The sequence below is a fragment of the Triticum aestivum genome, chromosome 2B (assembly GCF_018294505.1).
Source record: "Triticum aestivum cultivar Chinese Spring chromosome 2B, IWGSC CS RefSeq v2.1, whole genome shotgun sequence".
NCBI lineage: Eukaryota > Viridiplantae > Streptophyta > Magnoliopsida > Poales > Poaceae > Triticum > Triticum aestivum.
Genome location: NC_057798.1, coordinates 788,149,852 through 788,174,167, shown reverse-complemented (window position 1 = coordinate 788,174,167; position 24,316 = coordinate 788,149,852).

Below are 24,316 nucleotides of genomic sequence, written 5' to 3'. Positions count from 1 at the left end.
TTTTTAACCCTCGCTACTACTATGCGGTCTCTACCGTCCCCCCGGGACATGCCGTAGTAGTAGCGCGGGTTTTTAACCCTCGCTACTACTAAGTTGATAGCAGTAGCGTTGGTTTTTAACCCTCGCTACTACTAAGTTACGGGGCTACTACTAAAAATGGGCATAACTTTTGCATAGTAACTCGGATGAAAAAGTTTTTTATATGAAAAATCATCTACTCGAAAAGTTACATCCGAATTTAATCAGGGGAACCCTGTTAAACATTTTCAAAATCCTCAAAAACCTAACAGAAAAAAGTTACGGGGCTTTTAAGATCTGGAGGCAAAAAAATTCATCAAATTTCAGGTTTTTTTTAATTTTTGTTAAATCTGGTCAAACTACGGTCAAACTAATTATTCAAATATATTAGTGTTACTAAATAATTATTTCAGTTTTTTTAAATTTTGGTCAAATCTAGTCAAACTATGGTCAAACTGTGGTCAAACAATGGTCAAACTAATTATTCAAGAAATATTAGTGTTACTAAATAATAGTGTTACTAAATATTAGTGTTATTTTTTAGAACAATAGTTTCAAACTCAAACAGTGAAATGTGTGACTTCATGCTCAAGCTAAATTCCTGAGGTTAATAGGATTGACATCTTAGTATTGTCAGGAAAACAACAAGTGCAGACTTGTAAACGAGGGAGAATAGAACCTGGAAGTTAAGCGTGCTCAGGCTGGAGTAGTGAGAGGATGGGTGACCGTCCGGGAAGTTAGATGATTTGGAATGATGAGGGGTGATTAGAGATTAGAGATTAAATTGAGCAATGATGAGGGGTGATTAGAGATTGGAGGTTAAAATAATTCAGAAATTTGAAAATTGGGGAAAAAATTGAAATGTTTTTTCGAAAAAATTCAAAATCTTTTTCCAGAGATTAGAGATTAGCAGTAGCATGGGTTTTTACCCACGCTACTACTAACGAACGTAGTAGTAGCGCGGGTGGCACCCGCGCTACTACTACCTATTAGCTGTAGCGTCGTATTAGTAGCACGGGCACCCACGCTACTAATATACCTAAAACCCGCGCTACTGCTAGGCTTTTCCCTAGTAGTGGAAAGATTCTAAACCTAGACTCATTAGGTGGGTTCTTCCGCAACAAGAATTTGATTTGCATATTATTGATAGGAAAGGAGCAGAGAACCCCGTAGTTGATAACTTGTCTAGGCTTGAAAATATTGTTGATGCCCCACAACCTATTAATGATAGCTTTCCTGATGAACAACTAGCTGCAATAAATGTTTCTAATAGTACACCTTGGTATGCTGACTATGCTAATTATATTGTTGATAAATACATACCACCTAGTTTCACATACCAACAAAAAAAAAATTCTACTATGATTTAAGACATTACTTTTGGGATGACACACTGAGGGAGTCCCGGATTAAGGGGTCCTCGGACAGCCGGACTGTATACTTTGTCCGGACTGTTGGACTATGAAGATATGATACGTCTCCAACGTATCTATAACTTTTGATTTTGTTCCATGCTATTATATTACTCGTTTTGGATGTTTATAGGCTTTACTTTACACTTTTATATCATTTTTGGGACTAACCTACTAACCCGAGGCCCAACCCGAATTGCTGTTTTTTTTGCCTATTTCAGTGTTTCTAAGAAAAGGAATATCAAACGGAGTCCAAACGGGATGAAACCTTCGAAGCGATCTTTTTGGAACAAACGCAAACCAGGAGACTTGGAGTGGACGTCAAGCAAAAAACGAGGCGGCCACGAGGGTGCCCGGCGCGCCTGAGGGAGTCCTGGATAAGGGGGTATCTGGACAGCCGGACTATATACTTTGGCCGGACTGCTGGACCGTGAAGATACAAGACTCAAGACTTCGTCCCGTGTCCGGATGGGACTCTCCTTTGCGTGGAAGACAAGCTTGGCGACCCGGATGTTGGATCTCCTTCTTTGTAACTGACTCTGTATAATCCTAGCCCCCTTCGGTGTCTATATAAACCGGAGGGTTTAGTCCGTAGGACAAGAACAATCAGAATCATAGGCTAGCTCCTAGGGTTTAGCCTCTACGATCTCGTGGTAGATCAACTCTGTAATACTCATATCATCAAGATCAATCAAGCACGAAGTAGGGTATTACCTCCATCAAGAGGGCCCGAACCTGGGTAAAACATCGTGTCCCCTGCCTCATGTTACCATTAGCCTTAGACGCACAGTTCGGGACCCCCTACCCGAGATCCGCCGGTTTTGACACCGACATTGGTGCTTTCATTGAGAGTTCCTCTGAGTCGTCGCTGCAAGGCTCGATGGCACCTTCAATCATCAACAACAACGCGGTCCAGGGTGAGACTTTTCTCCCCGGATAGATCTTCGTGTTCGGCGGCTTTGCACTGCGGGCCAATTCGCTTGGCCATCTGGAGCAGATCGATAGCTACGCCCCTGACCATCAGGTCAGGTTCGGGAACTTGAACTACATGGAAAATATCCGCGAAGACTTGATCTTCGACGGATTCGGACCTACGTCAGGAGCGCCGAACAGCCACGACGAGAACGACTTAGACCTGCTGTCAAACAATATTTGGGATATCACGCCTGCAATAGCTCCAAACCTAAATCCGGGGCAGATAGCGTCGTCCGAGGACGGGTGGATGGACCCCACCCCGGAGGCCGCGTACTCATCGTTGGTACAGCCGAACACAGGCTCCATCCCTAAGGAAGTCAGTGTCACCCGACCCCCGGGCTTGTGTCCGGCTGTAGGTTCCAGACCGCGCACCCGAGCCCAGCGAATCCGGTTGGGCTCTGGTAATGGAGTTCACCACTGCGGATATCTTTCAGCACTCGCCCTTCGGCGATATGCTAAACACTTTAAGGTCTCTCTCTTTGTAAGGAGACTCTTGGCCGAACTATGTCCGGCTCGAGGGGGATTCAGACGACGAAGAAAATCTCCGCCCACCCACCACCCACTTAATAGCCACTGTCGACGACGTAATAGACATGCTTGACTTCGACTCGACAACACCGACGGTATGGACGTCGGCGCAGGGGACGATTTGGAACCACCGCCCATGGGGCGCTGGACTGCCACCTCATCATATGATATATACATGGTGGACATGCCTAAGGAGGACAACGGCGACAAAAAGGACACAACGGAGGATAAAACCCCCGGACAAAAGCCAAAACGATGGCGCAAACGCCGCTCCAAGTCTAGCCATAGTAAAAATAGCGATAATAGCGCTAGAAAGATCGACACCCCAGTCAACTCCAAAGGCAACAACGACCATATGGACCCAGCGATGGAGCAGGAGCCAGGTCACGCCAAACACAGCCCGGAGCAGACGCTCGATCATAGTGATCCCGAGGGCCGAACTCATCAACCCGCCTCGGGAGAAGAGCACAGTCCGGAGGACGATGCATTCACCATCTCGGAAAAACATTTGGAACGAGATAACCTCCACAGAAGGCTTATGGCCACTGCGAGAAGCCTAAAAAAGCAGAAGCAAAGACTTAAGGCCGCACAGGAAACGCTCAACCGCAGATGGAACAAAGTGCTAGACACTGAAGAAAAATATGGCGACGACCACCACACAAAGTGCTTGTTGGAGATATGCCCTAGAGGCAATCATGTATGATGATTTTTCCTATGTGTTTATGAATAAACATAGTCCTTGGACATTATAATTGATGTGTATCAGCAGTACGTGACTTGTTTGTGGGAGCTATGCATTGTATGATGGACTGTCCTAAAAGGTCCCTAGTCGAAAGGGCTGTGTGGACGCGCAACCGACTAGACTGGCATATGATACGGTCGATGGCTTGGTCTCACTAGCCATGGAGCATTGGATGCTAACCGGATAATATGGACTTGGAAAGGTCTGGTCGGATTCTACGTATTCGGATCCGAGTCGAGATAAGGTTCGAGTCGGACAGACCCAACTAGAGACGCAGCGATATGTCATCTGTGAGTCTCTAGTACAACATACATTCTATGTCTAGACCTAAGTTGACGCATGTACTCAAGATGGTGACAGACTTGCTTTGGGCCGACCAAACGCTACTCGTGACTGGTAGTTACAAAGGTAGGTTTCGGGTTTGTCCAGTCCCATGCTGCGAGACATGGTCGAGCAAGATGGGATTTTGCCCCTCCGATCAGGATAGATATACATGGCCCCTCGTGTGATCCCGACCAGGATAAGCATGGCCATGCGACAAGGATTATGAGATAATCCGGATAGTGGTCGGTATCACTGGAACGAGAAAGAGGTCGGACTAGCACAAGGATGACAGAATTGCCTTGAGCTCGACAATGTATATCGTGTGGCAAAAGGAATGGAAGTGTGATGTACAGGTTCGCCTAACCAGCTTCATAGTCTGCTTGGTGTCAGCATGCCTTGCTTAGAGGCCGCTACCCAACCGTGCAGGTCAGAGGTGATCTGAACTGTGACCAAGCCGACTTGAACCTAAGGGCGTCGCGAGCTTGAGGGAAGGAACCTACAAGGTCGGTTTGTAGGACACTGGTTGGATGTGATCCGAACTGGACTAGGAACGCGACCGAGTAGACTTTGGGCTTTAGGGTCCGTGCGAGGCCCAGTGTTGAGCCCGCGACGGACGCCTATATAAAGTGGAGGTGCGGCACACTCACGAGATTGATCGCTTCGGCACTGCGACTAGGGTTTGCATGTGTTGCGAATAGCCACCTCCACTCGCTGCCGACTATGTGATCGGACCTAGCAGTCCGCCGCACGGTGTTCCTCCTGCACGCGTGGATACCATTAGAGGCGGTGCACTTGCGCCGCTCCGGCGAACTCGTACGTGGGATCGGACGACTGGCTGTTCGAGGGAGATCGAACGAGGAGGAGATGATCCACGCGGACGGCCTGCCCCAACTCTTCCTCCGCTACACGGCACTGCGTGTCTAGTGGTAACGAACTATGATCCATCTCCCATAGCATGTTCTTGGTTGTTCTGTGCGTAGGAAATTTTAATTTGCAGTCGACGCACCCTACCGTAGAACCCAACAGAGTTACCGAAAGCGCAAGCTGCTGCCAGAATTCGACGATGAGGCCATTCCGCCGAAGAAACAATACGGCCAGTAGGCCGGACCAACCACTTCATGACCGCAATAGAGCAGCTACTGACGCCGCACACGATTTACGTGAGCTCCTGGAAAAAAAGGCCGGCACGACCAGGTCCATCTATGGATCTAGAGGACATGCCACTACTAGGGAAAAGCCTAGCAACAGCGAGGGTTTTTGGCCTATCAGTAGCGCGGGCTGGAGCGCTACTGGTACGGCGCTACAGCTAAAGCTTAGCAGTAGCATGCCTCAACCCACGCTACTGCTAAATCGACTTAGTAGTAGCGATTTCCCAGAGGAGCGCTACTGGTAATTAGTAGTAGCGCTTGTCCCTTCCTGCGCTACTACTATTATTTCGTATTTTATTTCTTTTTTATTTCATGTTGTATTCATACACCTTTACACAAGTTTTCATACAGCAAGAATTTAGAGATTGTTTTTACATCATAATGAGTTATTACATCACGGGTGAAAGAACCGTGGACTAGTTTCAAGTGGATGTCCATCCACTTGAAACTAATCCGCGGTTCTTTCACCCAATGTTATAATAAATATCATCATCATCATATTATCATTACAACTTATCATCATAATACATCATTGTCATATAACACCTCCTCAAGATCATCGTTTTCATCAATGACATCACATAGCAAATTGGTCACTAGTCGTAATCACAAGTACTCCTCATCATCAATTCTAACACATTGTACCACATAATAAACATATTGTACCTCATAGGACCTACTACATTCTCTTAGGACCTACTACATTCTCTAAGGTAAAATAGCAAAAAACAAGATAGCCCCTGACTCTCCATTATGGAGAATGGAGATTATCCTATCTCCAATTCCTGCCTTTCGCTTAATGTTACTTCCAAGAACCTCCTTGCGAATGTCCAAACATTTTTTCCATTCTTTGATGAGCATGTGATCACCGGTTTTAGAAATCCGATATGCATAGGTGAGCTCCGTAGATGACCTGGTAGTATGTTCAGAACTCTAAGGCGACCATTCAGATACATTAGATGAGGCACACAATCCATCGGGATTTTCTGTTGAAAACCATAGTAATAACTTCGTAGTTAGCAATGATGTACTAGTAGTAGAAGTATGGAAAAGATGCACGGATGTCGTAATAGTAAAAAATCTTACCAGGGTATCTCCATAGAAGTTACCGTGGTTCAACACGTGCACTAGTGGCACGTATTCACCATAATTTGGAGGAGTTCGATAATAGGTATTGTAATCCTCAAGATATGTACAATAAGCGATCAGATGATTTTTCTCATTATAAGTTAATTCGAAGCCATCAGTGTAGTGCGTTTTGTCTAGCATCTTCCGCACATTCTTTGAAGAATCCAAATAAGCTGTCAATGGAAACAAGCTGTCAACTATTTTGAAATAGACAATATAAATTAGTTAATAACTATGTTTGAGAAACTCACATTGCGGTAGAATCGGAAGCGTATCAACAAGGACCCAAATGTCCATATTGTCTTGCTCAATGTCAGGATCACCAAGATCCATGGTGACAATCATACCCTCATAAAAACCATACATTTTGCAAAGTGCTTCCCAATTTTGGCAACCAAAATGGGTTATGCTCTGAGCATTGCACAGATTTACTTCAAAATCCATATCATGATGGGTCCTTAGGTGTATTTTCTTTGTTTCAAAATTTTCATGGTCTTCAAAACCCATCCTCACCAAGACATAGCATCTTGCATGGCATGGGATAAGCTAGTCGAATTGTAAAAGATGAAAATTAGACGTTGAAATAGTTGAAGTCATGCTTAATTACGAAAAAAACACTTGTCGTTGTTGCGTACCATTTCAACATCGAATGTCTCCTCGAGCTTAATGCAGAAGCGCCGATCTTCGTCCAGCTCAACGAACCTGTCGCACATACCTCGATCATCGTGGCACCAGCTGCACTCCCCTGGGAGACTGTCGTCGCCCGAGTACGACATTTCCTACGTTCATAATTCAAAGATTAAACTTGTACATATTCTAGCACAAGTCATGCCAGAATTCACGAAAAATTCTGGCATGACCTTTGCTAAAAAAGGACATATCGAGCACCTGAAATTTGCCGAAACGGAAATTAATCAACACTCCGGCAAAACATAGGCCACTCGGAGGTGTAACCTGAACATGACCGGCCACTTGGGCAACCACATATCCTATATGAGCAACACAAGATATACATGGAGATTTGGCAGGTCTCACCTCGAGGTCGGAGGGGGTCGGTGACGGGGACGACGGCGGGGATGATGGAGGGGCTCCTTGATTTCTGCAAAAGCAAAAACCCTATAAGTTATCACTAATACATCCCGAATAATTGCTTAAACTAAAAAAAACAACAAATATGACATGTTCAACTAGTTCTTACTAAATATAAACTTACTATAAGTAGAAAAAAACTAGTTCTTTCTAAAAATAAAGTAGTTCAACTAGTTATATTAATTTACTTACTAAACTAGTTCAACTAAAACTAAACTAGTTCAACTAGTTTATTAATTTACTTACTAAAAATACATTATTTCTATTAATTCAACTAGTTCAACTAGTTTATTAATGTACTTACTAAACTAGTTCAACTAAAACTAAACTTGTTCAACTAAAACTAAACTAGTTCAACTAAAACTAAACTAGTTTAACTAAAACTAAACTACTTCAACTACTAAAAATCATTATCTATGAACCCTAAATTAACATCTACTACTACTAAAAACATCTAGTACTAACTAATTAAGCAGAGAGAAAGGGGGTGGGGAGGGGTGTGATACGTCCATTTTGCATCATGCTTTTATATCGATATTTATTGCATTATGAGTTGTTATTACACGTTATGTCACAATACTTATGCCTATTCTCTCCTATTTTACAAGGTTTACATAAGGAGGGAGAATGCCGGCAGCTGGAATTCTGGGCTGGAAAAGGAGCAAATATTAGAGACCTATTCTGCACAACTCCAAAAGTCCTGAAACTCCACGAAAGTCATTTTGGGAAATAATAAAAAATATCCAGCGGAAGAAGTTCACCAGAGGGGGCCCCACCTGGCCACGAGGGTGGGGGGCGCGCCCTACCCCCTGGGCGCGCCCCTACCTCGTGGGCCCCCTGGTGGCCCTCCGATGCCCATCTTCTGCTATATGAGGTCTTTCGTCGAGAAAAAAATGATAAGCAACCTTTCGGGACGAAACTCCGCCGCCACGAGGCGGAACCTTGGCGGAAACAATCTAGGGCTCCGGCAGAGCTGTTCTGCCGGGGACACTTCCCTCCGGGAGGGGGAAATCATCGTCATTGTCATCACCAACGCTCCTCTCATCGGAGAGGGCAATCTCTATCAACATCTTCACCAGCACCATCTCCTCTCAAAACCCTAGTTCATCTCCTGTATCCAATTCTTGTATCTAAGTCCGGGATTGGTACTAGTAGGTTGCTAGTAGTGTTGATTACTCCTTGTAGTTGATGCTAGTTGGTTTATTTGGTGGAATATCATATGTTCAGATCCTTTATGCATATTAATACCCCTCTGATTATGAACATGAATATGCTTTGTGAGTAGTTACGTTTGTTCCTGAGGACATGGGAGAAGTCTTGCTATTAGTAGTCATGTGAATTTGGTATTCGTTTGATATTTTGATGAGATGTATGTTGTCTAGCCTCTAGTGGTGTTATGTGAACGTCGACTACATAATACTTCACCATTATTTGGGCCTAGAGGAAGGCATTGGGAAGAAATAAGCAGATGATGGGTTGCTAGAGTGACAGAAGCTTAAACCCTAGTTTATGCGTTGCTTCGTAAGGGGCTAATTTGGATCCATATGTTTCATGCTATGGTTAAGTTTACCTTAATACTTTTGTTGTAGTTGCGGATGCTTGCAATAGAGGTTAATCATAAGTGGGATGCTTGTTCAAGTAAGAACATCACCCAAGCACCGGTCCACCCACATATCAAATTATCAAAGTATCGAACGCGAATCATATGAACGTGATGAAAACTAGCTTGACGATATTCCCATGTGTCCTCGGGAGCGATTTCCTATTACAAGAGCTTGTCCAGGCTTGTCCTTGGCTACAAAAAGGATTGGGCCACCTTGCTGCACTTTATTTACTTTTGTTACTTGTTGCTCGTTACAAATTATCCTATCACAAAACTATCTGTTACCACTTATTTCAGTACTTGCAGAGAATACCTTGCTGAAAACCGCTTATCATTTCCTTCTGCTCCTCGTTGGGTTCGACACTCTTACTTATCGAAAGGACTACGATAGATCCCCTATACTTGTGGGTCATCAGGGTGGGGGGCTTACAGAGAGGGGAGATACGGTGGTGGGGAGGTGCTCGGCGACGGAGAGGTAGGGGCGGCGAGGGCGCGCTCGGGATCGAGAGGCGGCGGTGCTGGGCGGGCTCGGGCGGCAGCGGTGAGGTCGAGGGCGGTGGCGGTGAGGTCGAGGGCGGCGACGGTGAGGTCGAGAGCAACGGCGGGCAGCGGCGCTGAGGTTGAGGGCGGGCGGCGGCGGTGAGGGCAGGCTCGGGCGGCGGCGACAGAGGAGTAGGGGAAAGGGGGGGGGGAATGGAGGACTTAGCCAAATTTTGAGCCGGCGGGTGGTTAATTCAGAAGTAGCAGTAGCGCGTTCTAGAAAGAGCGCTACTGCTACGTTAGCTACAACGCGTTCTGGTATACACGCTACTGCTACTCCTTTCTCTTTTTTTCCTTTTTCATTTATTTTTCTTCACATTTTATTTTTTCCTTTCACCTTATTTTATTTCTTTCATTTTCAATTACCCTTCTATTTGCTTTCCATTTAATTTTTTATCCTTTAACAGTAGCGAGTTTAGAAGAAAACGCGCTGCTACAAAGGAAGTAGCGGTAGCGCGGTTCTATATGGATCGCTACTACTATGTGTAGCCTATCGGCTAAGTCGTGGGAATTATAGTGGTAGTGCTTGTTTCCGAACATGCGCTACTGCTAACGTTTGAGCTATAGCGCACTTTGCATGAACGCGCTACTACAAATTAGCAGCAGCGCCCTATTTTAACTAGCGCTACTGCTATACCTCTGTGTATAGGCTTTTCCCTAGTAGTGTGCTCCGGCGCAGGATTATGGTCACCAAAACGATCAAACTGATCGAATACCAGTTCGGAATCAACACCGGACACAACAACAGTTGACAGCATGCCACAACATGTCCAAATACAGAGGGGCTGCGCACCCTCTGTGCTTCACCGAAGAGGTACTGGATCACGAATTCCACAGGGATTCAAACCCGTGAACATAGAGGGATACGACGGAACGACAGACCCCGGGGTCTGGATTGAGGATTTTATCCTTCATATCCACATGGCTCATGGGGACGACCTCCATGCCATCAAATACCTTCCCCTCAAGTTGAAGGGGCCACCTCGGCACTGGTTGAAAAGCCTCCAAGAAAATTCAATCGGAAGTTGGGAAGAACTTGAGGACGCTTTCAGGGCCAATTTTCAAGGGACCTATGTTCGACCTCCGGACGCTGATGATCTAAGTCACATAATACAACAGCCCGGAGAGTCAGCCGGTAAGCTTTGGAATAGATTCATAATTAAGAAGAATCAAATTGTCGATTGTCCGGATGCCGAAGCCCTAGCGGCCTTCAAGCATAGTATCCGAGACGAGTGGCTCGCCAGACACCTCGGCCAAGAAAAGCCGAGGACAATGGTAGCCTTAACAAGCCTTATGGCCGGCTTCTGCGCGGGTGAAGACAGCTGGTTAGCCCGTAGAGGCACTGATACGTCTCCAACGTATCTATAATTTATGAAGTATTCATGCTATTATACCATCCCTCTAGGATGTTTTATATGCATTTATATGATATTTTATATGATTTTTGGGACTAACCTATTAACCTAGAGCCCAGTGCCAGTTTCTGTTTTCTCCTTGTTTTAGAGTTTCGTAGAAAACGAAAACTAAACGGAGTCCAATTGACGTGCCACTTGACGGAGATCATTTTTGGACCAGAAGAAGCCCACGGAGTATCAGAAGCTTGCCAGAAGAGTCCCGGGCTGCCCACGAGGGTGGGGGGCGCGCCCCCCTACCTCGTGGACAGCCCGGAGACCCCACTGACGTGAAATCAACGCAAAACTCTTCTATATATACCCAAACTTCCAAAAAGAAACCTAGATCAGAAGTTCCGCCGCCGCAAGCCTCTGTAGCCACGAGAAGTCAATCTAGGCCCTCTCCGGCACCCTGCCGGAGGGGGCCATCATCACCGGTGGCGATGGAGGAGTGTCCCGGAGGGGCCATCATCATCATGAAGGCCAAGGACCAGAGGGTGGAGGCCATGGAGGAGGAAGCACAAGGGGGAGAACCTCTCCTTGTCTCTCTTGGTGGCACCGGAGTGCCATCGGGAGGGGAATCAACGCCGCGGTGATCGCCTTTATCAACATCACCATCATCATCACCATCCTCATCTCTTTTACGCGGTCCACTCTCCCGCACCCCGCTGTAATCCCTACTTGAACATGGTGCTTTATGCCACATATTATGATCCAATGATGTGATGCCATCTTATGATGTTTTGAGTAGATATCTTTTGTCTTTGGGTTGATTGATGATCTAGATTGGTATGAGTTGTATGTTTTACTTTGGTTCCCTCCGTGTCGCGCAAGCGTGAGGGGTTCCCACTGTAGGGTGTTGCAATACGTTCATGATTCTCTTATAGTGGGTTGGTGAGTGACTGAAACACAAACCCGAGTAAGAGGGATTGTTGCGTATGGGAATAAAGAGGACTTGATGCTTTAATGCTATGGTTGTGTTTTACCTTAATGTTGTTTAGTAGTTGCGGATGCTTGCTAGAGTTCCAATCATAAGTGCATATGATCCGTGTAGAGGAGGTATGTTAGCTTATGCCTCTCCCTCATATGAAACTGCAATAGTGATTACCGATCTTGTTAACGATTGCCTAGGACAATTCCGCACACCGATCCACCATTATTCCACACTCGCTATTTATATTATTTAGTAATATATTCTAACTTTATGATAACAACACCTACTTTTATATTTTAGCTCTCCCGATATCATGCAAAGTTATACTCTTCATACCCACAATGTAGTTTTATTTCTCGTTTCTAGTTGGAAGCAAACATTCGGTTCATGTAAAGTCGTATCAGTGGCAGATAGGGCTTGAGAGAATATTGAACTTACCTTTAGCTCCTTGTGGGTTTGACATTCCATACTTATCACTTCCACCTTTGGAAATTGCTACGATGATTCCCTGCACTTGGGGATTATCAGGCACCAGCGACCCAGGCACATCCGAAATTAGGGATGGCAACGGGAAGCCACGGCGCAATAAAAACAAACATCGAAACAAGGAAGAAAGTCCGGACAACACGGAGGTCAACGCCGGATTCAGGGGCTCTCGACTCGGTCAACAAAAGAAGCCATTTAAAGGCAGCAAAGAGGGACCGTCCGGCCTGAACAAAGTCCTGGACAGATTGTGCCAAATTCATGGTACCCCCGAAAAACCTGCGAACCACACTCACAGAGAATGCTGGGTCTTTAAGCAGGCCGGCAAGTTAAATGCCGAACACAAGGGAAGGGAAACACCAAGTGAAGATGAGGAAGAGCCTCGCCAGCCGAACACTGGGGGACAGAAAAAATTCCCACCAGAGGTAAAAACAGTAAACATGATCTACGCGACTCACATACCAAAGAGAAGGCGCCAACGCGTGCCCAGAGACGCATACGCCGTAGAGCCCGTCGCCCCCAAACTCAACTCCTAGTCGGCCTGCCCGATCACCTTTGATCACAGGGACCACCCGACTAGTATCCGGCATGGAGGATCGGCTGCCTTGGTGCTCGACCCAATAATCGATGGATACCATCTCACTCGTGTCCTCATGGACGGCGGCAGCGGTCTCAATCTAATATATCAGGACACTGTCCGCAAGATGGGGATAGACCGATCCAGAATCAGCCAAAGTAACACCACCTTTAAAGGGGTGATACCAGGCGTTAAGGCCCGCTGCAGGGGCTCCCTCGTATTAGAGGTGACATTTGGTTCTCCAGACAACTTCAGGAGCGAAGAATTACTCTTCACCATCGCTCCCCTCCGAAGTGGTTACCATGCATTGCTTGGAAGAACGGCCTTCGCTTGCTTCAACGCAGTACCGCACTACGCCTACCTTAAACTCAAGATACCCAGTCCACGTGGCGTCATCATCGTTAGTGGAAATAAAGAGCGTTCCTTACATGCAGAAGAGTATGCGGCGGCTCTAGCAGCCGGACACTAAGCGGCCTCTCCTATCAGAATGCATGATCGGTCGTTAAGAGCACGGACACGGTTAGACGAGTCCGGCGCACCACCGTCAGTTACAGCCCAGATAAACCTGAGCTGGGTGCTATACGCGAAATCCCATAGAGGGCATTAGGGGCTGCAACCACGCAATAAAGCCCACCTTTTGGCTTCACCTTATTAACAGGCCAATGTCTTACACTTCTACTACCCATTGATAATAACCAACTCTTCGCACGCTTACTCTTTTACATGAGCTTTCCTTTTTACAGACACCATTTGTGCGACACCCTACCAGGACACGGCACAATGTAAACAAAGGTGCATACGTGCAGCAGGGCCCCGCTCAAAGGTTTCTGTTTAGATTAAGCCCCTGTGTAAACGTTTTTATTGTCTCTTGTTGTTTGAAATCCCATGGGTGCTCAATACACCCACAGGGGATATTGACGTTATGGGCATTTCACCACGACAGGCTAAAGCACGTACCTGGAAATACAGGGTTCATAATCAATGGCGCTACCCAGCCCAGTATATGTTATAAAGTTCGAATACCTTCGGGAGTGTTCGGCGTCGCGAGTTTGGCCTTATATGCATGAGCTCCGAATCATGTCTTTGGTCAAATGTTGGGTTTGCCCGGCTCTTGGGTTTGCTGCCTTACGTTCCACTTCTATCGTCTAAGGCGGCAAAAGGAGAACTACTGCGATTGTGCCCTGGTTATTCAGGATGAGCACCTCAGTAGAGAAAGCCGAAAACTGACTGTCATGATATTGCGAGAGACTGGTCAACCACTCGAGGACTCATTGGATTCTTTAGGATTCATCCGCATTAATGAAGGGCCGTTTCCCGGTCATGTACACACGCGCTCGTATCCCGATGCACGCGAAGGTACCAAGGGCTACATAGTAGCCCCACCGTCAAACTCCTATGGCTAAGTGAAAGTGTTAAAGCTTTATAGTCCGGTTGCCTAGTTCGACATGCGATCACCTCCTTAATGGACCAAGACGTTGTATCAAGTGTGATTACGCACATTTTTTCGAACACCCCTGTAGTGTATGCGTGGGGGCTGAAGCCAACGACTGCTAACTTTCAGATTATATATACATCAGACGGCCGCATAGGAGGCACAATAACACTTTCGGGCGAAAGTATAAACATAGCCTCTATAATTAAAAATACAATTGTTTTTAAAACGGAACGATTGTCACTCGAACATGACAATCTTCGAGCACTGAGCCTCTATTAAGCGAGCACCTTCTGTTACCTGCTCGAAATAGTGCTCGGCTGGATCCTGGCTTCCCGCCGGATTCTGGGTTGCAATGAAGGTGGCCTCCGTATCTGCCCAATATGTTTTAACACGGGCAAAAGCCATCCGCACACCCTCTATGCATGCTGACCTCTTCATGGCATTGATTCGTGATACGGCGCCAAGGAATTGTTGCACTAAACCAAAATAACTGTCCGGCTTCGGTCCCTTTGGCCATAGATGGTCTATTACAGACCTCATTGCAAGACTGGACAACCTATGGAGCTCGGCCACAGCGGCCATCCTTTCACTCAACGGAAACGGGCACGTTGGAGCACTGAATTGCGACCAGAACAGCCTTTCTACTTCACTATCTTTTTGATCCTTGAAAAACTTGGTCGTATCAGCCGTACTTTTTGCCAGATCCGCATACGCATCCGCAGCGCTCCAGCGCCAATCCAGAGGAGCGTACTTTGGATCTAAGAACTTCATTCGCAACAAATAGGGGCTTCCAGCCGCGATCTCTCCGGCCTGTCGAAGCTCCTCCCGCACATCCCTAATCTCGGAACGCGTCTCCTTGGCTGCATCAAGGGCCTTCTTTAGGTCAGCCGACTTCACCTGATTCTCCTTTTCAAGGAGCTCATACCGGCCGGCGGCGTCTCTCAGCTCCACAGCCATCTTGGCTATTTTATCTTCGCTTCGGCGATGAGCAGCCTGTTCGGCTCTCAAATCTTCGGCCGCCTTTAGGGCAGCCGCATTGCTAGCCCGGGCTTGTTCCTTGGCTAGGGCAAGCTCCGCCGTCAGGGCCTCCACGACAGCAGCTCCGCCTACAGCCGAAGAATATCACATTAACATTATGCTCCTCTTAATATTTCCTGTAACAAATAAGGAAAACAGAGCACATACTCTGTGACTCGTTAAGCCACTCATTCACAAGCGTGATGTCGGCGTCCACAACTTCAATCTGTCGCCTCAGTTCGGCGAATTCAGCGGTTCGGTCTACCGCCGGACCCTTAGCCACCTGCGCATGAATGCAGTGCGATCAATACTTATGAGTGTGATCCTCTGTTAGCCGCCTAGGGCTGGCAACCAGAGTCTCAGGGGCTACTATCTATACGGAGCACACCTAGCGCGTGCAGTACAACCAAAAAATTATGTATTTCATTATGTACCTCAAAGCCTTTGAGCAGGCTCGTAAAAGCTTCATTCAACCCGCTTGTGGCGGATGAAATCTTCTCAAGCACTGTGCCCATTAACGAACGGTGATCCTCTGAGAGAGCAGCTTGCTCCAGAAGGCCCGTCAGCGTGTCCGGCCGGTCGCCGGACTGTGCCGGACCCTTCTTATTGCCCCTCGTGGGAGCCGAACGCTCCGGGCTTAGGGCGGCCGAAGTATTAGCTTCTGGCCCTGGCGGATCTGGACTCCTCCGTGACGACACCTCGGGGTCGCCTGCCCCATGAGGTGGAGAGGTAGGTGGGGTTTCACTCTCCATCATCTCCGGAAGAAGATCCCCCGAAGACGAACTCTGTCGAGAAGAGCTACTAGCCAGACTACAAAAAATGGATCCTGGTTATTGTTCTCAGTGGAGGAAGCAGTAGCTTTGTATTTACGATTAACTTACAGCTCGGCGAAGGGCTGGCCCGTTCGCGGGAAGGACGCGGTGAGGATGCCCTCCGGGCAGGGCCTCCTGGTGAAGCTTTCTTCCCTTGTCTAGGACCTCCGTCTCCAAGTCTTCGGAAGTGGCCCTCTTCTTCCCGCGGGGGGAGGAGACCTTAGATCCCCCTCCCCAACTATCCTCCTTCATGGAAATAGTTATTTCCCCGGTTTGGGTGTGCAATGTGTGAAGCTCTGCTTCTCTGTTCTTCCCTTCATCTTTCCCCGAGGGCACTTGACTTAGCGCACGACTAAGCATCCTAGCTATTGCAGGACTAGGTGAGCCTTCGGGAAGTGGTGCCGGACACCTGATTCTCTCCTCCTTGCTGAGCCAATCCTGGCCGCAGATGGTTTTCAGAATAATGATGTTTAAACGAGGTGTTCGGTTTCTAGGCTACATACTTGGGTATCTGGGCGGTTGCAGCTCAGGCCCGCATCCTCGGTGGTGTCCGGACACTTTACATGTGGTCCGAAGAATAGCCTACACATCCCTTCGAGCTTCATGCCGAAGAAGTGTTGAATAGTTCACGGACCTTCCGGGTTGAACTCCCATATCCGGAGAGGCCGACGTTTGCATGGCAAGATCCGTCGGGCTAGCATTACCTGAATTACGCTGACAAGACTGATGCCCCTCTCAAGAAGCTCCTGAATGCGGCTCTACAATGTCGGTACGTCATTAGCAGGCCCCCAATCTAGCCCCACGTTGGCCCACGACGCCAGTTGAGGCGGAGGGCTCGAGCGGAAGTCGGGGTCATCCACCCACCTTGTGCCTCTGGGAGCCGTGACGTAGAACCACCTCCGCTGCCATGGATCAGACAGCTCCGGGAAGAAGCCCTGTGGCCATGGGGCATCGGCGTTTCTGCTTATTGCAGCGCCTCTGCACTCCGCGTGTCGCCCCTCGATCACTCTCGGCTTCACATTGAAGGTCTTGAGCCATAAGCCGAAGTGCGGTGTGATGTGGAGGAAGGCTTCACACATGACGATAAACGACGAGATGTGAAGGATGGAGTCCGGAGCTAGATCATGAAAATGTAGCCCGTAATAGAACATGAGCCCTCTCACAAAGGTATCGAGGGTGAAGCCTAAGCCACGGAGGAAGTGAGGAACAAATACGATGCTCTCGTTGGGCTCGGGAGTAGGGATGACCTGCCCTGGAGCAGGAAGCCTGTGCTTGATGTCGACGGTCAGATATCTGACCTCCCTAAGCTTCTCAATGTCCTCCTCTGTAACAGAGGAGGCCATCCACTGGCCTTGAAGGTTGGATCCGGACATGATTGAAGATCAGAAGTGCCTAAGCTTGGGCTTCAGGTGTTGGAACTCGAGATGCGGAAAGACGCAAGTGTGGTAGGAAAGAGGGATAGGCCTCGGTCCCTCTATAAAGGGGGTGAATATCAAGCGTCCTCAGCGTAACCGCTTGGGACTTGCCTAAAAACACGGAGTCATACCAACAGGCGTAGTGGGGTTGCCCGCGCCCGTATTGATGGGAATCCCGGAATAAGGGGAACACGATCTCTGCTTCGACGAGGCGTGCCAATAAAACTGTCTTGCAGTGCGTGTCATGGCAGGCCGAGAAAAACTGGTTCATATTGAGCCAGGCCACGGCGTAAGGGCACACCATGAAAATTTGTCAACATATTAGATTTGTAAAGTGTTATGCTCTCTACGGTGGTGTGCGCAGATTATCTTGCAGAGCCGGACACGATCCTTAATCTACTTTGGAGTATTCGGAGATGGAACCCGCCTTGCAATGCCGAAGACAATCTACGCGCCAGACTCATCTTCATTGAAGCCTGGTTCAGGGGCTACTGAGGGAGTCCTGGATAAGGGGGTATCCGGACAGCTGGACTATATACTTTGGCTGGACTGCTAGACCGTGAAGATACAAGACTCAAGACTTCGTCCCGTGTCCAGATGGGACTCTACTTTGCGTGGAAGACAATCTTGGCGACCCAGATGTTAGATCTCCTTCTTTGTAACCGACTCTGTATAACCCATGCCCCCCTCCAGTGTCTATATAAACCGGAGGGTTTAGTCCGTAGGACAAGAACTATCAGAATCATAGGCTAGCTCCTAGGGTTTAGACTCTACGATCTCGTGGTAGATCAACTCTTGTAATACTCATATCATCAAGATCAATCAAGCAGGAAGTAGGGTATTACCTCCATCGAGAGGGCCTGAACCTGGGTAAAAAATCATGTCCCCTACCTCCTGTTACCATTAGCCTTAGACGCACAGTTCGGGACCCCCTACACGAGATCCGCCGGTTTTGACACCGACAGCGCCCCCACCCTTGTGGGCCCCTCGAGCGTCAACCGACCTACTTCTTCCTCCTATATATATGCTTGTACCTTGAAACCATCGGGGAGCACCACGAAAAACTATTTCCACCGCCGCAACCTTCTGTATCCGCGAGATCCCATCTTGGAGCCTTATCCGGCGCTCCGCTGGAGCTGGAATCGACAACGGAGGGCCTCTACATCAACACCAAGGCCTTTCCGATGAGTTGTGAGTAGTTTACCATAGACCTTCGGGTCCATAGTTATTAGCTAGATGGCTTCTTCTCTCTCTCTTTGAATCTCAATACCAAGTTCTCCTCGATCTTCTTGGAGATCTATTCGATGTAACTCTTTTTGCGGTGTGTTTGTCGAGATCCAATGAATTGTGGGTTTACGATCAAGTTTATCTATGAGAAATAACTGAATCTTCTCTGAATTCTTTTATGTATGATTTGTTATCTTTGCAAGTCTCTTCGAATTATTAGTTTGGTTTGGCCTACTAGATTGATCTTTTTTGCAATGGGAGAAGTGCTTGGCTTTGGGTTCAATTTTGCGGTGTCCTTTCCCAGTGACAGCAGGGGCAGCAAGGCACGTATTGTATTGTTGCCATCGAGGATAAAAATATGGGGTTTATATCATATTGCATGAGTTTATCCCTCTATATCATGTCATATTTCTTAATGCGTTACTCTGTTCTTCATGAACTTAATACTCTAGATGCAGGCAGGAGTCGGTCGATGTGTGGAGTAATGGTAGTAGATGCAGAATCGTTTCGGTCTACTTGTCACGGACGTGATGCCTATATACATGATCATGCCTAGATAATCTCATAACTATGCGCTTTTCTATCAATTGCTCGACAGTAATTTGTTCACCCACCGTAATACTTATGCTCTCTTGAGAGAAGCCACTAGTGAAACCTATGTCCCCCGGGTCTATCTTTTATTTTATAAGTTTCCCATCTACTTTTATTTCCATCTTTTATTTTCCAATCTATATCATAAAGATACCAAAAATATTTATCTTATCTTATTATCTCTATCAGATCTCACTTTCGCAAGTTACCGTGAAGGGATTGACAACACCTTTATCACGTTGGTTGCGAGGTTCTTGTTTGTTTGTGTAGGTGCGTGGGACTTCTGAGGAGCCTCCTACTGGATTGATACCTTGGTTCTCAAAACTAAGGGAAATACTTATGTTACTTTGCTGCATCACCCTGTCCTCTTCAAGGGAAAAACCAAAGCATGGTCAAGAGGTAACAAGAAGGATTTCTGGCGCCGTTGCCAGGGAGGTCTTCGCTCAAGTCAAGACATACCAAGTACCCATCACAAACTCATCTCCCTCGCATTACATTATTTTCCATTTGCCTCTCATTTTCCTCTCCCCCACTTCACCCTTGCCGTTTTATTTTCCCTCTTCCGTTTGATCTAGTGTCTATGTGCCTTCTTTTTGCTTGCATCTTCGCTTGCTAAAAGTTTATGGATCCTCATCCACTTGCTAATATTTTCAAGAGATCCAATTATGATGAACCAATTGCTAGTGAGTTGAGTGCACTAGATTATCTTTACGAGGTTTTACTTGAAATTCGTGAATCTAAAAATTGTGATGAAGAAATTTATGAAGAGATTCACGATAACTCCTTGAATAAAAAGCATGATTGCAATGATTTTACTACAAATTCTATTGATGTCAATTGTGCTAATAATATGCAAAACCCTAAGCTTGGGGATGCTAGTGTTGCTATGTCTACTACTTGTTGCAATGATCATGATTGGGGTGATTCTTCTTTTGATCTTGAAAATTTATTTAACCCCCATGATGAATATGAGATTGATAATAGTGTTTGCAATATTATTGAAAGTGGGTTTGTAAGTGTGTAAACTTTAGATCCCACATATTTGGATTTTGATCAATCTTATGAAATTTTTGATAAAAGTGGGCTTGGAGAGGTCATGACTTTAGTTAATGTTAATCCCACTATTTTGGAAGAGTGTCAACTTCGCATGCATGTGGATCGTGTTGAAAATATTTTATGTGATATCTATTTTGTTGAATTTTCTTATGATCCTACATGTAATTATTATAAGAGAGGAAAATATGGTTGTATAAATTTTCATGTTACTAAATTACCTCTCGTCATGTTGAGATTGCTATCATCTCTTTCTTCTTCCTTGTATATGGTAGTTTTTGCTTGCCTTGCAAATTTGTTTGCTTATAATATGCCTATGCATAGGAATTATGTTAGACATAGATGTGTTCGTCACGTGTTTAATGATGCTCTCTTTGCCCTTCAATTCTTGTCTTTCATGTGAGCATCATTAAAATTATCATTGCCTAGCTAGGGGCGTTAAACGATAGCGCTTGTTGGGAGGCAACCCAACTTTATTTTTGTTTTTTTATTTTTGCTTTTGTTTAGTTATAAATATTTCATCTAGCTTCTGTTTAGATGTGTTTTCATGTTTTAATTAGTGCTTGTGCCAAGTAGAACCTATAGGATAACCTACGGTGATAGTTAAATTGATTCTGCTGAAAAACAGAAACTTTGCACGCACGAAAATAATTTTAGTAAATCACAGAGACGTGCTTTTGTGTTGATTATTTTTGCTGTAGATCAATCGACAAATTGCCCAGGACTACCTATTTTAGTAGGATTTGTAGAGTTCCATAAGTATTCGGAAGTTACAGATTGCTACAGACTGTTATGTTTTTGACAGATTCTGTTTTTTTCTGTGTTGTTTGCTTATTTTGATGCATCTATGGCTAGTATCGGGGGGTATGAACCATACAGAAGTTGGAATACATTAGGTTTAACACCAATATAAATAAAGAATGAGTTAATTACAGTACCTTATGTGGTGGTTTTTCTTTCTTGCACTAACGGAGCTTATGAGATTTCCTGTTGAGTTTTGTGTTGTGAAGTTTTCAAGTTTTGGGTAAAGATTTGATGGACTATGGAATAAGGAGTGGCAAGAGCCTAAGCTTGGGGATGCCCATGGCACCCCAAGATATTCAAGGATAACCAAAAGCCTAAGTTTGGGGATGCCCCGGAAGGCATCCCGTCTTTCATCTTCGTTTATCGGAACTTTACTTGGAGCTATATTTTTAATCACCACTTGATATGTGTTTGCTTGGAGCGTCTTGTATGATATGAGTCTTTGCTTTTTAATTTACCACAATCATACTTGGTGGACACACCTTTTGGGATAGACCCACATGATTCGGAATTTATTAGAATACTCTATGTGCTTCACTTATATCTTTTGAGCTAGATAATGTTTGCTCTAGTGCTTCACTTATATCTTTTAGAGCACGGCGGTGGCTTAATTTTGAAGAAATTGTTGATCTCTCATGCTTCACTTATATTATTTTGAGAGTCTTATAGAACAGCATGGTATTTGATATGGTTATAAAATTGGTCCTAGAATGATGGGCATCCAAGTTGGGTATAATAAAAACTATCATAGGAAGTGAATTGGATGCTATGATCAATTTGATGCTTGATATTTGTTTTGAGATATGAGGATGGTGATATTAGAGTCATGCTAGTAGAGTAATTGTGAATTTAAAGAATACTTGTGTTGAAGTTTGTGATTCCCGTAGCATGCACGTATGATGAACCGCTTTGTGATGAAGTTGGAGCATAATTTATTTATTGATTGTCTTCCTTATTAGAGGCGGTCGGGGACGAGCGATGGTCTTTTCCTACCAATCTATCCCCCTAGGAGCATGCGCATAGTACTTGTTTTCAAAGACTTGTAGATTTTTGTAATAAGTATATGAGTTTGTTATGACTAATGTTGAGTCCATGGATTATTTGCAATCTCACCCTTCCACCGTTGCTAGCCTGTCTTGTGCCGTGCAACTTACGCCGGTACCATACACCCACCATATACCTTCCTCAAAACAGCCACCATACCTACCTATTATGGCATTTCCATAGCCATTCCGAGTTATATTGCCATGCATCTTTCCACCGTTCCGTTTATTATGACACACATCATCATTGTCATATTGCACTTTGCATGATCATGTAGTTGACATCGTATTCGTGGCAAAGCCACCTTCATAATTCCATACATGTCGCTCTTGATTCATTGCATATCCCAGTACACCGCCAGAGGCATTCATATAGAGTCATATCTTGTTCTAAGTATCGAGTTGTAATCTTGAGTTGTAAGTAAATAAAAGTGTGATGATCTTCATTATTAGAGCATTGTCCCAAGTGAGGAAAGGATGTTGGAGACTATGATTCCCCCACAAGTCGGGATGAGACTTCAGACTTTACAAAAAAAAGAGAAAGGCCAAATAAAAAAAGGCAAGGCCAAATAAAAAAATGAGAGAAAAAGAGAGAAGGGACAATGCTACTATCCTTTAACCACACTTGTGCTTCAAAGTAGCACCATGATCTTCCTGATAGAGAGTCTCCTATGTTGTCACTTTCATATACTAGTGGGAATTTTTCATTATAGAACTTGGCTTGTATATTCCAATGATGGGCTTCCTCATAATGCCCTAGGTCTTCGTGAGCAAGCAAGTTGGATGCACACCCACTTAGTTTCTTTTATTGATCTTTCATACATTTATAGCTCTAGTGCATCCGTTGCATGGCAATCCTTACTCACTCACATAGATATCTATTAATGGGATTCTCCATAGCCCGTTGATACGCCTAGTTGATGCGAGACTATCTTCTCCTTTTTTGTCTTCTCCACAACCACCATTCTATTCCACATATAGTGATATGTCCATGGCTCACGCTCATGTATTGCGTGAAAGTTGAAATAGTTTGAGAATACTAAAGTATGAAATAGTAGCTTGGCTTGTCACCGGGGTTGTGCATGATTAAATACTTGTGTGATGAAGATAGAGCATAGCCATACTATATGATTTTGTAGGGGTAAATTTCTTTAGCCATGCTATTTTGAGAATACATGATTGCTTTGTTAGTATGCTTGAAGTATTATTGTTTATCATGTCAATATGAATTTTTGTTTTGAATCATTTGGATCTGAACATTCATGCCACAATAAAGAAAATTACATTGAGAAATATGCTAGGTAGTATTCCACATCAAAAATTCTGTTTTTATCATTTACCTACTCGAGGACGAGCAGGAATTAAGCTTGGGGATGCTTGATACGTCTCCAACGTATCTATAATTTTTGATTGTTCCATGCTATTATATTACCGGTTTTGGATGTTTATGGTTTTTACTTTACACTTTTATATCATTTTTGGGACTAACCTACTAAACGGAGGCCCAACCCGAATTGCTGTTTTTTTTGCCTATTTCAGTGTTTCAAATAAAAGGAATATCAAACGGAGTCCAATGGGATGAAACCTTCGGGAGCGATCTTTTTGGAAAAAATGCAAACCAAGAGACTTGGAGTGGACGTCAAGCAACAAACGAGGCGGCCACGAGGGTTCCCGGCGTGACCCCCACCCTCGTGGGCCCCTCGAGCGTCAACCGACCTACTTCTTCCTCCTACATATACTCCCGTACCCTGAAACCATCGGGGAGCACCATGAAAAATTATTTCCGCCGCCACAACCTTCTGTATCCGTGAGATCCCATCTTGGAGCTTTCTTCGGCGCTCCGCCGGAGGGGGAATCAACCATGGAGGGCCTCTACATCAACACCAATGCCTCTCCGATGAGTTGTGAGTAGTTTACCATAGACCTTCGGGTCCATAGTTATTAGCTAGATGGCTTCTTCTCTCTCTTTGAATCTCAATACCAAGTTCTCCTCGATCTTCTTGGAGATCCGTTTGATGTAACTCTTT